General features: G+C 39.5%; 1 long non-coding RNA gene across 2 annotated transcripts in view; it reads right to left on the reverse strand.

Annotated features, from left to right (window-relative positions):
• LOC104847334 (uncharacterized) overlaps positions 1–16,743 on the reverse strand; it is a 763,513-nt gene that overhangs the window by 555,456 nt on the left and 191,314 nt on the right. The gene's annotated exons all lie outside the window — the stretch shown is intronic.

Here is a 16,743-nt window from a genome sequence, read left to right on the forward strand (position 1 = left end):
GCGCTGGGGGAGTTGGCGGCTGAGACAGAGTGGCCTGTGGCAGGTCTCCCCAGCCGCAGAGCCACCACCGTGAGAAGAGCCCGAGCGGACCGAGGCAGAGGGCGGGCAGACCCCTTATAATTCTTCTCATTTCTGTAGGGTTGGTAGTGGTGCCCCCTCTTTCGTTCCTGATTTTGGTAATCGGTGTCTTCTCTTTCGTTTTCTTGGTCAGTCTAGCCAAAGGTTAAAGGTTTGTCAATTTTGTTGATCTTTTCAAAAAGCCAACTCTTGGTTTATTTGATTTTCTCTGGGTTTTTCTTTCAGCTGCAGTATTATTTCATCCCTCTTGCTTGCTTTGTGTTTAGCTTGCTCACTGTTTTGTAGTTTCCTACGGTGAAAGCTTAGGTTTTTTATTTGAGACTTCTCTTCTTTCTATCACAGGCATTTAAAGTTATACATTTCTTTACAAGCAATGCTTGAGATACATCCCATATGTTTTGATATGTTGTGTTTTTTTTTCATTAAGTCCAAATTATTTTTAATGTCTCGTCTGTTTTCTTCTTTGATGCATGGATTATTTTGAAGTGTGTTAATTTTCAAGTATTTGGTGTTTTCTCATATTTCTTTCTGTTGTGGATTTCTTATTTAATTCCATTGTGGTCAGAGAATCAGAGAACACACTTTGCATAATTTCAGTCTTTTTAATTTTATTGAGACTTGTTTTTGGCTCCTGTATAAGGCCTACCCTGGAAAATGTTCCATGTATACTTGAAAAGAGCATGTGTTCTGCAGTCCTTGGGCATTTTATAAATATCAGTTATGTCAAGTTAATGAGTAGTGTTAAAGTCTTCTGTAGTTATTCCATCAATGACTGAGAGTGGGGTATTGAAAGTCCTAACTATTATTGATAAATTGTCTATTTCCTCTTTTAATCCTTCTGGTATCTGCTTCATGCATTTTGGGGGTCTGTTGTTGAAGGATGTTTATAATTGTTATATATTCTAGATGTATTGACTATCAAAAAGGTCCATAGTAATATTTGTTTTAAAGTCTATTTAATGTGATATTAATATAGCCATTCCAGCTCTCTCATGGTTACTATTTACATACTATATCTTTTTCTATTCTTTATTTTCAACCTACTTGTGTCTTTGAATCTAAGGTGTTCCTCTTGTAAGCAGCAAGACCCATTGTTGGATCTTGCTGTTTTATCCAGTCACATAATCTCTGCCTTTGGACTGGCGTGTTTAGTCCATTCAATTTTAATGTTCTCATTGATACGGTTAGGTTTTCTTTTGCTATTTTGCTAGTTGTTTTCTGTTTGTTTCAAAGAAGTAATAGAACCATTAAAAGTTTTTAAGTTTAATAAGAAGCATCAATATATTTGGAAACTACTAAATTATTTCTCACTAAAGAAAAATCCAAAAGAGAAGAAATGACTCACACTTCTGTCATTCAAACTTAACTTCACTTAACATTGTGGTATATTTTCTTCCAGTCTTTCTTATTCTTCATAGATCTTTGCTTTTTTTCCTCCCAGAGTTTATATCATATTACACATACAATTATTGTGTATTTTCTTACAGAAGTATATTATATGCATTTTGCATGGATTTGAACCATAGAAGAGCCATCACCAGCCAAGATACCCTTGAAGCAATCATGTGGAAGACTTTTTGAATAAATGAAGTGGCTCTGAATGGTCCTGTTGCTTAAATGACTGCACTTATCAAAAAGTTGAATATGTCAGAAGGTTGAGACAAACGGTTAACGTGCTTGGCTGCTAACTGAAAGGCTGGAGATTCAAGTCTACCCAGAGGTGCCTCAGAAGAAAGGCTTTTGGGTCTAATTCTAAAAAAAATCAAACATTTAAAACCCTATGGAGTATATAGTTCTACTCTGACACATGTGGGGTCTCCATGAGTCAGAATCAGCCTGACAGCAACTGTTTGGGGTTAAAAGGCAAGGTGTCTGAACAGCACCTGCTGCGTCAGGTCTTTGTACTACACACCTGGTCTCTGGGTCCTGTGTTTTTAGCTTCCTATTTACTTCGTTAAATAAAAGAAAGATGTTTGCTTTTGTAAGTTTGGCAAAATTCACCTGTAAAATGGCTGGACTTACTGTCTTGAGGGAGTGGTGTGGATAGTTGTCTACTACTGATTTTATGTAAATGCTGATATTAAGCTTATTGATTTTATTTAAACCTTTTGTCTCTTTGTCTATTAGTTTTTGACGGTGCATTTGCTGATTCTCCAAGTAGTTTCACCAAATTATGCTTGTTGTAGAGAGATTCTCCAATTCTGTTAGAGTAAAATCAAAGACATATGTCATTCAAACAGAGACCATAAGAACCTCAGAGTCCGAAGCTCATGGATCCAAGGGAGAGAGTGCAAATTACACATAGTTATATGGGAGGAACTACAAAACACAATATTCTGATTGGTTTACAGTGACTGAAATCAATCAAAGGTGGGAGAAAGCAAAACATGATTTTTAACATTAGTGGTTACATATAGCTAAAAAAAAAATTCATACATTAATTGGCTAAAGGACAAAATTGCAAGGTATGTGTTTGTGGAGAGGGTCTCATGACCATCCCGAAATGATGACATGATGATGGCGTAACAGATACTGTCGGGAACAGATTGCTAAACATTACCTTGCTCAGAACATAAGATTTTCTGGACTGATTTAACACAAAAACTTTCAATAAGGTTTGGTTACAGACCCCAGGATATGTAATATCCACATTCTTAGCCTGACCACAAAGAATAGAGTTTCCTTAATGACAGGGTTGGTTCCTAAGCAACAGGGTTTGAATCTGTGTGAAAGATTATACTGAGCTTTAGCATTAGTTCACCCATTTTACTTTACATCAGATGCCTCTTTTGATTTTATATCCCACATCATTCTGTTCCTTTGATCAAGGGTTCTGAAGAACATCCTTTGTTCACAGTTATGGGCATAATGTCTTCTGTATGAGTTTGTCAATATGCTACTCCCAGGTGGTGGCTCAACCTTCATAATTTATGCCTTTCTAGTTTTTCACGTTAAGCCCCTTTTCCCCCATAATCAGGGACCATCGGTATCTTGGTTGCTGGGCAGCTCCAGTACGTCCATCATGCTATGGTTCAGCAGCTGTCTTCAGTGATTTTGGTATAGGGAGTGGATAGGGTATGGCCACATTGGAGGAACAACCTGACTTACTTTCAAATGGCTAACATAAGTCATAAGGCTTCTCTGATTTTGGGTTCCTGAATGCAGTGTTGATATGCATAATTCTTTGAGCATGATCTTGAATGCAGTGTTGATATACATAATTCTCTGAGCATGAGATGAAGCAGGGTTATCAGTTCCTGTTGTAGATGCACATCGCATAACACATTTTATAATTCCAATAATAAAGATTATTGTTAAAATAATTAACCCAGTTTGCAACAGAGACCGTAACCAAGAACCTGCACTATTAAGTAGCCAATTGAAGATATAAAAAAAGAATGGTAAAGTTATACGGGGTATAGACTGTAACCAAACAGCCATTGGATGAATCTTAGCAATATCCTGTTCAACATCTCCAGTTAATCCAAGAGCAACAACAGGCGTTAGCAATGGAGCAAAACTCTCCTTGCTGGGCTAAGAGGAAATCTAGAACTATTCCATGGTCCAATACTACTTTTGCAAAGGATTCTAAAGTTTTCGTTGGGTGGCCATTCCATTGGCCACATCATCAACAATTTTAGCCATAGTGGCAGATAAATTGCTAATGGGATGTTCTATTGCATAATACCAAGCCAGGGCACAACAGCACATAAGAAGGATCTCCCCATCCTGGGTAATAAATGATGGGATTATCTGAGAAGACAAGTTCTATCTTCTTTATGGATATTAATTTCAAGTTACTGTTCCATAGCAAGGTGTTATTGTATGAATGAATACTCATGGTAACTCCTAGCATCTTTAAGGTACATGGGCCTAGCATATATTCCAACCATGTAAACATGACAATGCCCAAATATAGAGTGACTTATCAGAGTTTTTCCTTGAATAAGCTGATCCTCCACACAAAAAGACACATCTAGATGGGGCACACAACATGCCTGCCCAGGTTTGAATATAAGGAAATGGGATGGACTGATTGGCCCTTCTGAGTCACTTTGCAGTTAATGAATCATCACGAATGGATAATTCTCCAAATTCCAGGGATCCTTGAGTCACGCACAAACTGAGAGTTTTTTTATTATTTTTAAAATGACTATCTGCTACTACTGTAGAATAATATTGAACACCATCAAGAAAAAGATTGCATGGTGTGGGTAGAATAAAACATTCTAACCATGCACTGGTAAGATTGAAACAGGGAGTTGATGGATAAGTGGGTAATTCTGGAAGTAGCCATAATGTGACATGAATAGCCCATTTAAAGAGTTTCTCAAAATCAACAGTAAAATCAGGTGTGGATTTATAATCTAATACTGGCACAGCAAAAGGATCGGTATGATCTTGTGTAGACTGAGGGGAAGAGTGATGCATCCAGCACTCAATTAAATTGTTAGCACCGGCTACTGAAATAACTAATTTGATAAAAGCATTTTCTTACCAAGCAATAGAAAAAGGAAACAATAAAGGTATTAAAGCAGTAATGGGAGTCATGATTAGAACACACATATGGAAAAGGAATACTACCACAAACATTCAGAAAAAATAACTGTGCCTGTAATTACCAAGGAAACCCTGATGGTGTAGTAGTTAACGTTCAGCTGCTAACCAAAAGGTCTGCAGTTCAAATGGACCAAGTGCTCCTTGGAAACCCTATGGGGCAGTTCTACTCTGTCCTATGGGGTCGTTATGAGTCAGAAAGAACTCAACAGCAATGGGTTTGGTTAAAATTACCAAACTAACTCCAAAAATCTCCAAAAGTTGCATAAATGTTTACCAAGAAATAATTCTTAAGTATATAACATACAGAATAGCTAAAGCTAGAAAGATAGCAGTATATCAGAGTCTAAAGCTTAGCCACCTGCATGTTCCAGCTCCATGACCTGGGGTAAGTCATCCACTCTTGTAGTCATCTACTTCATGTTTGAACACAAGTGAATTTCACTTTGAGTTCTTCTGTGACTTCTAGTACAAACAGGTGCTGTAGTCTTTTTCAGTTGAGATAAATGGACCCACTCCTTAACTCCTCGTAATTTAGCCACACAAGGATGAATTAGGGGGAATAGGTATGGACCCTTCCAACAAGGCTCAAGTGAATCCTTTAATTCGTGTGTCCTCCAATAAACATAGTTGCTAGGTCCAAGAGGAGGCATTGTACCTCCGCCATCAAATGCTTGCTTGAGGAGCATACTCCTTGGCATAATGAATTAAGGCCTGGCAATATTTTAATAAATTGGCTTGGATCAAATCTGAATCAGCAGTTCCTGATAAATAAGGTAAATTCATTGGCTACCCTGCAATTATCTCATAAGGGGTCAATTTATGAGGGTCAGGTCAACCACACTGAAGATGAAAGTTTTGCCAATTGGGTCTTTATGATACCATTGTTCCGTTCTACAAATCCAGAGGACTGCGTGTGGTAAGAACAATGGAGCTGACAAAAAACAGGAAATATTTTACAAATAGCAGCAATCACTTGTCCAGTAAAGTGGGGTACCTAAATCACTGCAAAGGATGGCTGGAGCCCCAAGTGGGAACGATATTTTCCAGCAATTTCTTAGCCACAAAAGTTGCCACAGCTTGGTGACAGGGAAGATCTTCTACTAAATGTGGATATCCGCAAATCACAACTAAAACAAATGTGTAACTGTTGGAGGGAGTTAGTTGAATAAAATCCACTTACTATTTGAACACAGGTCCTATTAGCAATGGGTATCTCCCAAGAGATACCCTGATGATGAGGGTATCCCTCTGGTGAGGGTTGGTAGATTTTACCTCCATTATACTCAGAACAAACAGAGCACAGCCTCGCTACTTGATTTGAAGCCTTCCAAAGTGTCCCCAAAAATATTTATGTAAAATTCCCATTGTCTTGTCCCTGCTCAATGATCCTTCACATGAAAGGTCATGACCAAAGGATGTGTAAGTCCTTGAAGATAACTGGTTTTGAATCTGGCCTTTCCCAAAGGAAAGTATTCTTACTAATTTTACAACTGTCCTGTCATGGATTGAATTGTGTCCCTGCAAAATATGTGTATCAATTTGGCTAAGCTCGATACCAAGTATTGTGCGACTGTCCACAATTTTGTCATCTGACGTGATTTTTCTGTGTGTTGTAAATCCTATCTCTATGATGTTAATGAGATGGGATTAGTAGCAGTTATGTTAATGAGGCAGGACTCAATATACAAAATTAGATTGTATCTTAAGCCAATCTATTTTGACATACAAGACAGAAGTGAGCAGACAGACACAGGGACCTAATACAATCAAGAAGCAGCACCAGGAGAAGAGTGCGTCCTTTGGAACTGAGGTTCCTGCACTAAGAGGCTCCTAGACCAAGGGAAGATTGATGACAAGGACCTTCCTCCAGGGCTAACAGAGAGAGAAATCCATTGTCTGGAGCCAGCACCCTGAATTCAGTCTTCTAGCTTCCTAGACTGAGAGAATAATTCTCTGTCTTAAAGCCATCCACTTGTGGTATTCCTGTCATAGCAGCCCTAAATAACCAAGACAGAATTTGTTACCAGGAGTGAGGTACTGCTCTAACAGATACCTAAAATATGGATGCAGAGGAGGGAGTGACCAAAATGGTGGAATAAACAAATGCTTCCAGTGAGCCCTCTTACAACAAAGACCTGAAAAAACAAGTGAAATGAATATATTTATGACAAGCCAGAAGCCCTGAACATCAAAGGCAGGTTAGAAAATGAACTGAGAGTCAGGGGGAGGAACAGACGTTTCAGAAGCAGAGAGGCGTTACTGGACCTGAATCACTGGGAGCACTCAGGCACCATTCCTGGGAGTGGCTGTGGCAGGCTGGTACTAGTGTTCCACAGCAGTTTCCTCAGGGAGAAGCAGCCAGCCACACAGCCTACTCATACCTCTGGAACCAGAGAAGAACGGTGCTCTCGGCAAAAGGTAAGTACCTGCGTATATTTTACCACACCACCCCCTCCCCGATTCCAAGCTGGCTCCAGCAGATGATTTCCCTGGCTCTGAGATAGGCCCTATTCAGCGCCTAGAGCCATCCTGCCAGCCTTGGAGAAGGAATAAATTTGCAATTAGGGGAAAAGATAATTTGCCAGCTCCATTAACCAGAAGAGCTCAGGACAGGAGCGGCTCCTGTCTAGGCATAAACAGTCCATGAACTTTGAGTACCCTTCCCCTCTGCATGGACTTGTGTGGGCCTATTTCAGGAGAATAGACCCTCCTTGGCAGACTACAACTATTTCAGCTGTGTGGTTGAGAGGTGAGAATTTGATGTTTGACATTGCTTTGCTTATTACACAGGGTCCTCACCTACCCACATCAGGGGTTAGAGGACTGGAGGCTCCACTCAGGTCACCCAGCCACCTGTGACAAGGATCCAAGGAGAACTGGTACCTCCCAGTCCTTACAACCAAAAACATTGGGTGCCCATGGTCTGTCTGCAGAGCCCCCCACCCCCCACCTATAGGCTCTAGGGAACAGGGACATGCTTTCCTCAGAGACATGTGGGGGACGATTCTCAGGACCCCGGCCTTGTTCAGAGTAAGATGCCCTGCTGCAACCAGGTACCAGTACCTACACCAATCACCCCTGCCCCTCTAAGACTGTAGGACAAAGCCTGTACCACATATTGATAATCGGCTACCTGGACACCTGAGCTGAATTCATGCAAGAAAATTGAATGGACCCCTAGACTGATATACCTGATAACAGCTGTAGCCATCCAGGGACAGGACATCAGAGCTCCAAAGGTGAAAATAATCAAGCTAGCTCACCCAGGCAACCCATTTGGGAATATCAGAACAAATCAAAGCAAAAAGCTACAACACAGTAAGCAAACATAAAATAAACTAATACAATAACTTATAGATGGCTCAGAGACAACAGTAGATATCAAGTCACATAAAGCAACAGACCATGATCACCTCAACAAGCTCTCAAAACAAAGAATCAAGGGATCTTCTAGATGAAAGTGCCTTCCTGGAATTGCCAAAGGCAGAATACAAAAGATTAATATACAGAACCCTTCAAGACATCAGGAAGGAAATGAGGAGATACGCAGAACAAGCCAAGGAACACACAGAAAAAGTAGTTGAAGAAATGAAAAAGGTTATACAAGAACATAATGAAAAATTTAATAAGCTGGAAAAATCCATGGACAGACAGCAATTAGAAACTCAGAAGAGTAACAATAAAATTACAGAAGAGCAACTGAATAGAAAGTCAGAGGAGCAGAAATGAGCAAGTGGAAAGCAGAATCTTTGAAGTTGAAAATAAAGCACTTGGCACCAATATATTACAAGAAAAATCATATAAAAGAATTTGAAAAAAATGAAGAAACCTTAAGAATCATGTGGGACTCTAACAAGATAAATAACCTATGAATGACTGCAGTACAAGAACAGGGAGGGATAACAGAAAATACACAGAGAATCATTGAAGATTGTTGGCAGAAAACTTCCCTGATACCACGAAAGATGAAAAGATATCTCTCTAAGATGCTCATCGAATTCCACATAAGGTAGACGTTAAAAGAAAGGCACCAAAACATATTATAGTCAAACTTTCCAAAACCAAAGATAAAGAGAGAATTTTAAGAGCATCTAGAGATAAACGAAAAGTCACCTACAAAGAAGAGTCTATAAGAATAAGCTCGGAGTACATGGCAGGAACCATGCAGGTAACAAGGCAATAGGATGCCTTATATAAAAAACTCAAGGCAAAAAATTGCCAGCCAAGAATCATATATCCAGCAAAACTGTGTCTCAAATATGAAGGTCAAATTAGGACATTTCCAGATAAACAGAAGTTTAGGGAATTCATAAAAACCAAACCAAAACTACAAGAAATACTAAAGGGAGTTCGTTGGTTAGAAAATCAATAATACTAGGTATCAGCCCAAGACTAGAACACTGGGCGGAGCATCAGAAGTCAACCAAGACAGTGAAATCAAAAAAATAAATCAAAATTTAAAAAACGCTCAAGAGTAAGTGGGAGTATGGAGTAAGGTGTATATAAGCTTATATGTGACAGACTGACTTGATTTGTAAACTTTCACTTAAAGCACAACAAAAATTATTTTAAAAAAAAGCTCAAAACAGGGAAAAAGTGATGTTATTATGTAAAAGAAGACAACATTAAAAAAATAAAGAGGGACTAAGAAATATAGTCATAGACCTTCCATATGGAGACAAAGACAAGGCAATACACCGAAATAAAAGTTAGGTTTAAATTTAGAAAAGTAAGGGTAAATAATAAGGTAACCACAAAAGAGACAAACTATCCAACAAGTGAAAATAAAATGCAAGAAAAAAATACAGACTCACCAGAAAAAAAAATCAACAACAAGGAATATGAGGAAAGGTAAACTATTCAGCACATAAAATTAAGTGCGAAAAAGAAACTGTCAACAACACACAAAAAAAGACATCAAAATGATAGCACTATATTCATTAAAGAAAAAAAATTCATACCTATCCATAACTACGCTGAATGTATATGGACTAAATGCACCAATAAAGAGATGGAGAGTGGCAGAATGGATTAAAAAAAAAATCCCTCTATATGCTGCTTACGAGAGACACACCTTAGACTTAGAGACACAAACAAACTAAAACGCAACGGGTGGAAAAAAATATATCAAGCAAACAACAATCAAAAAAGAGCAGGAGTGGCAATAGTAATTTATGACAAAAGAGACTTAAAAGTTAAATCCATCGGAAAGGATAAGGAAGGACACTATATAATGATTAAAGGGACAATATACTAAAAAGATATAACCATATTAAATATTTTTGCACCCAATGACAGGGCTGCAAGATACATAAAACAAACTCTATCAGTATTAAAAAGTGAGAGAAACAGTGCCACAATAATAGTAGGAGACTTCAACACACCACTTTCGATGAAGGACAGGACATACAGAAAGAAGCTCAATAAAGACACGGAAGATCTCGACGCCACAATCAACCAACCTGACCTCATAGACATACACAGAACACTCCACCCAACAGCAGCCACATATACTTTCTTTTCCAAAGCACATGGAACATTGTCTACAATAGACCACAGAATCCAAAAGATTGAAACATTCCAAAGAATCTTCTCTGACCATAAGGCCATAGAACTAGAAATGAATAACAGAAAAAGCAGGGAAAAGAAGTCTAATACTTGGAAACTGCACAATACCTTGATCGAAAGAGACTGGAGTATAGAAGACATTAAGGATAGAATAAAGAAATTCACAGAATCCAATGAGAATGAAAACACCTCCTATGAGAACCTTTGTGACACAGTAAAAGCAGTGCTCAGAGGTCAATTTATATCAATAAATGAACACATACAAAAAGAAGAAAGGGTCAAAATCAAAGAATTATCCCTACAACTTGAACGAATAGAAAGAGAACAACAAAAGAAATCCTCAGACACCAGAAGAAAACAATAAAAATTACAGCAGAGCTAAATGAAATAGAAAACAGAAAAACAATTGAAAGAATTAACAAGACCGAAAGCTGGTTCTTTGAAAAAATCAACGAAAGTGATAAACCACTGGCCAAAGTGACAAAAGAAAAACAGGAGAGGAAGCAAATAGCCCCAATAAGAAATGGGATGCATGATATTTCAACAGACCCAACTGAAATTAAAAGAATCATATCAGATTATGATGAAAAATTGTACTTTTACAAATTTGAAAACCTAGAGGAAATGGATGAATTCCTAGAAACACACTACATACCTAAACTAACACAAACAGAGGTAGAACAACTAAATAGACCCATAACAAAAGAAGAGATTGAAAAGGCAATCGAAAAACCTCCAACAAAAAAAAGCCCTAGCCTGGATGGCTTCACTGCAGAGGTCTACCAATCTTTCAGAGAAGAGTTAACGCCACTACTACTAAAGGTATTTCAGAGCGTAGAAAAGGATGGAATACTTAAAAACTCATTCCATGAAGCCACCATATCCCTGATACCAAAACCAGGTAAAGACACCACAAGAAAAGAAAATTATAGACCTATATTCCTCATGAATGTAGATGCAAAAATCCTCAACAAAATTCTAGCCAATAGAATTCAACAACATATCAAAAAATAATTCACCATGAGCAAGTGGGATTCATACCAGGTATACAGGGATGGTTCAACATTAGAAAACCAATTAATGTAATCCACCACATAAATAAAACAAAAGGCAAGAATCACATGATTTTATCAATTGATGCAGAAAAGGCATTTGACAAAGTTCAACACCCATTCATGATAAAACTCTCAGCAAAACAGGAATACAAGAAAAATTTGGCAACATAATACAGGGCATTTATACAAAGCCAATAGCCAACATCATCCTAAGTGAAGAGAGCCTGGAAGCATTCCCCTTTAGAATGGGAACCACACAAGTATGCCCTTTATCACCACTCTTGCTCTGGCTGGAGGTCCTACCCAGAGCAATTAGGTGAGGTAAAGAAATAAAGGGCATCCAGATTGGTAAGGAAGAAGTCAAAGTATCTGTATTTGCAGATGACATGATCTTATACACAGAAAATCCTAAGGAATCCTCCAGAAAAATACTGAAACTAATAGAAGAGTTCAGCAGAGAATCAGGATACAAGATAAACATAAAAAATCCATTGGATCCCTCTACACTAACAAAAAGAACATCGAAGAGGAAACCACCAAATCAATACCATTTACAGTAGCCCCCAAGAAGATAAAATACTTAGGAATAAATGTTACCAGAGATGTAAAAGACTTACACACAAAAAAACTACAAAAATCTTCTGCAAGACACCAAAAGAGACCTACATAAGTGGAAAAACATACCTTGCTCATGGATAGGAAGACTTAACATTGTAAAAACGTCCATTCTACCAAAAGCAATCTATAGATACAATGCAATTCTGATCCAAATCCCAACAATATTTTTTAATGAGATGGAGAAACAAATCACCAACTTCATATAGAAGGGAAAAAAGCCGTGGATAAGTAAAGCATTACTGAAAAAGAAGAACAAAGTGGGAGGCCTCACTCTACCTGATTTTAGAACCTATTATACAGCCACAGTCATCAAAACAGCTCAGTACTTGTTCAACAACAGATACATAGACCAGTGGAACAGAATTGAGAATCCAGACATAAATCCATCCACATATGAGCAGCTGATATTTGACCAAGGCCGCAAATCAGTTAAATGGGGAAAAGACTGTCTTTTTAACAAATGGTGCTGGCATAAGTGGAAATCCATCTGCAAAAAAATGAAATAAGTCCCATACCTCACACCCTGCATAAAAGCAAATTCAAAATGGATCAAAGATCTAAATATAAAATCTACAACGATAAAGATCTTGGGAGAAAAAAACAGGGAAAACATTCGGAGCCCTAATACATGGTATAAACAGTATACAAAACATTACTAACAATGCAGAAGAAGAACTCCATAACTGGGAGCTCCTAAAAATGAAACACCTATGCTCATCGAAAGACTTCACCAAAAGAGTAAAAAGATTACCTACAGACTGGGAAAAAGTTTTTGGCTATGACATTTCCGATCAGTGTCTGACCTCTAGAATCTATATGATACTGCAAAAATTCAACTATAAAAAGACAAATAATCTAATTAGAAAATGGGCAAAAGAAAGGAACAGACACTTCACTAAAGAAGACATTTAGGTGACTAACAGATACATGAGGAAGTGCTCACTTCCATTAGCCATTAGAGAAATGCAAATCAAAACTGCAATGAGATTCCATCTCACTCCAACAGGCTGGCATTAGTCCAAAAAACACAAAACAATAAATGTTGGAGAGGTTGTGGAGAGTCTGTAACACTTGTGCACTGCTGGTGGGAATGTCAAATGGTACAACCACTTTGGAAATCGATTTGGCGCTTCCTTAATAAGCTAGAAATAGAACTACTGTATGATCCAACAATCCCACTCCTTGGAATATATCCTAGATTAATAAGAGCCTTTACAGGAACAGATATATGCACACCCATGTTCATTGCAGCACTGTTTACAACAGCAAAAAGATGGAAGCAACCAACATGCCCATCGATGGATGACTGGATAAATAAATTATGCTATATTCACAGAATGGAATACTAGGCATCGATAGAGGACAGTGATGAATCTGTGAAACATTTCATAACATGGAGGAATGTGGAAGGCATTATGCTGACTAAAAGTAGTCAGTTGCAAAAGGACAAATATTGTATCAAAAAAACAAAACAAACCCAGTGTCATCGAGTCGATTCCAACTCATAGTGACCCTATAGGACACAGTAGAACTGCCCCATAGAGTTTCCAAGGAGCGCCTGGCAGATTCCAGCTGCCAACCCTTTGGTTGGCAGCCATAGCACTTAACCACTATGCCACCAGCGTTTCCAAATATTGTATAAGACCACCATTATAAGAACTTGAGAAATAGTGTAAACAGAGAAGACAATATTCTTTGATGGTTACAAGAGGGGGGAGGGAGGGAAGGTAGGAAAGGGGTATTTACTAATTAGATAGTAGATAACTACTTTAGGTGAAGGGAAAGACAACACACAATACCGATGAGGTCAGCACAACTGGACTAAACCAAAAGCAAAGAAGTTTCCTAAATAAACTGAATGCTTCGAAGGCCAGCGTAGCAGTGGCGGGGGTTTCCAGACCATGGTTTCAGGGGACATCTAAGTCAATTGGCATAATAATATCTATCAAGAAAACATTCTGCATCCCACTTTGGAAAGTCGTGGCTGGGGTCTTAAATGCTAGCAAGGGGCCATCTAAGATGCATCAATTTGTCTGAGCCCACCTGGACCAAACAAGAATGAAGAATACCAAGGACATGTGGTAATTATGAGCCCAAGAGACAGAAAGAGCCACATAAACCAGAGACTACATCAACCCGAGACCAGAAGAACTAGATGATGCCTGGCTACAACCGATGACTGCCCTGACAGGGAACACAACAGAGAACCCCTGACGGAGCAGGAGAGCAGTGGGATGCAGACCTCAAATTCTTGTAAAAAGACCAGATTTAATGGTCTGACTGAGACTGGAAGGACCCCAGCAGTCATGGCCCCCAGACCTTCTGTAGGCCCAGGACAGGAACCATTCCCAAAGCCAACTCTTCAGACAGGGATTGGACTGGACAAAGAGATGGAGGGGGATACTGGTGAGGAGTGAGCTTCTTGGATCAGGTGGGCACTTGAGACTATGTTGGCATCTGCTGTCTGGAGGGGAGATGAGAGGGTAGCGGGGGTTAGAAGCTGGTGGAATGGACACAAAAAGAGTGGAGGGAGGAAGTGGGTTGTCACATTAGGGGCAGAGCAATTGGGAGTATCTAACAAGGTGTATATAAGTTTTTTATGTGAAAGGCTGACTTGATTTTTAAACTTTCACTTAAAGAACAATAAAAATTTTAAAGAAAAAATATGGATTCAGTTTTGAAAGTGAATGGGTAGCGGCTGCAAGAGTTTTAAAGTGTAATAGAAGCCTAGTTTGCCTAGAAGAGATAGTTGGTGTTATTATATACATCAAAGACAATTCGGGTGAGGACTCAGGAAGTAAGGAGAGCCATCACACTGGAGACGGAGCAGATGGCAAGAAGCAGCAGCAGCAGAACCAGGAAACTGGCACAAGATGGTGCTGGAGCCAACCCACGAAGCGAGAGTGCTATGTGCCTTTGCACAGGAGGCTTCCTGGTGGAGTGAGGTGCCTCTGGGCACTTATCAGTGGAGCTAGGCTTGCTGATCCATGGAATGAGAGAGCTGAGTGCCTTCTGGCTGAAGTTTACTGGTGGAGTGGGGTACCTCCAGGCACCTATCAGTGGACCTAAAGAGCTTTGGAACACTTGCCCCAGTAGGGCAGATGTGGGAGGTGAGGCCCGAAGGGCTGAGAGGCTAAGAAACCAAGAAGCAGAAGCCGAAGAAACAAGGAACACAGGAAGCTAAGCTGTTTCAGTCTCAAAGGGTATGTCCAGGACCTCTGGGGTCTCAAATGGGGGAGCCATGGCCTCTGGAGTTTCTAAGGGTGGAGTTGCCACTCAGATGGCCTAAGAGAATGGTGCACCTAAAGCTGAGGGGGCAGATCTGCCGTGCCAGGGCTGAGGGGCCTTTGCTTAGAATCTGGAGAGTGTGGCCAATACCTAGAGTCTGCAGGGCAAGGCCATTGTTCTGCTAACTTACCTGGTGCCTGTTAGTCCTTCTTTACCTCCAATTTCTCCCGTTTGTAATGGAAATGTCCAGCTTGTGTCTGTTTCACCACTGCATTTTGGAAGCAGAAAACTTGTATTCTAGATTTCACAGATGAAGTGGAATTTTTGATTTCAGACTTGGCGTTGAATTAAGACTTTTGCTATGATATAATGGGGTGAGTGTGTTTTACATGAGGCAAGGACATGAATTTTGGGGGGCTAAAGGGTGGAATGTCATGGACTGAATTGTATCCCCCCAAAATACGTGTATCAATTTGGATAGGCCCTGACTCCCAGTATTGTGATTGCCCACCATTTTGTCATTTGATGTGACTTTCCTATGTGTTGTAAATCCTATCCCTATAATGTTAACAAGGTGGGATTAATTGCAGTTATGTTAATTAGGCAGGACTCAATCTACAAGATTAAGCTAATCTCTTTTGAGATATAAAAGAGACAAGTGAGCAGAGAGTCATGGGGACCTCATACCACCAAGAAAACAGCACCAGGAGCAGAGTTTGTCCTCTGGACACAGGGTCCCTGTGCCTGAGAAGCTCCTTGACCAGGGGAAGCCTTCCTCCAAAACTGAAAGAGAGAAAGCCTTCCCAACGCCTTGAATTTGGACTTGTAACCTACTAGACCGTGAGAAAATAAATTTCTCTTTGTTAAAGCCATCTACTTGTAGTATTTTTGTTATAGTGGCACTGGACAACTAAGGCACCTCCCCTTTCCATTGTTCCCTCTTCTCATCAGGATCCTTAGCCTGATGACTAGTCAAGTCATGCCAAACAGCAATTTTTTGTCTACACTCTTCAATCTGTAAGTTGGTGGGTGTATCTAAAGGGCAGTCGCTGCAAAGGTGAAATTTGTTATGAATGGAGGATTTGTTGGGACAATGTCAGTAAGAAGGGCTATCAAGGTCCGAGCCATAAGCACTCAGCATCATAAACGTTCTTGTCTTGTAAGAAGATGTGGAGCTAAAAGATATGTTGTTGGCAGTGGACTCAAAATGTCCCCAAAAATGCCGTTCCAAGAAATCAATGAGGCTTTCTCCAGGCAAATTGATCTTCTCGATTAAAGAGGCTCAAAGTAAGGGGACATGAAGGCAAGGAACCAAAACAGAATCTGTCCACAGGACCAGCCCACAAGCATATAGTACGATCCGGATAACATTCGTTCCATGTCCATTCCTTAATCTCTTCCTCAGAGGTCAGCTGCTGATATTTACTAAGGATGCCCAAGAAATCAGGAAAACAGGAAAGATCAAAGGTTTGAGTTAAGTTTTGCCAGGCCCAACTCTACTTGATTTATCTTTCTTAAGAAATTAGACTTTGAAAAAGTGAAAGAAGACCCCCATTTTATTTACCTAATTTCCTTTTGCCCTCCTTTTCGTCCTGATCGCAACTGAGGCCGTCACAATCCAGAGGTAATTGGGAAG

This window comes from Loxodonta africana, chromosome 27, assembly GCF_030014295.1.
Source record: "Loxodonta africana isolate mLoxAfr1 chromosome 27, mLoxAfr1.hap2, whole genome shotgun sequence".
NCBI classification, from domain to species: Eukaryota; Metazoa; Chordata; class Mammalia; order Proboscidea; family Elephantidae; genus Loxodonta; species Loxodonta africana.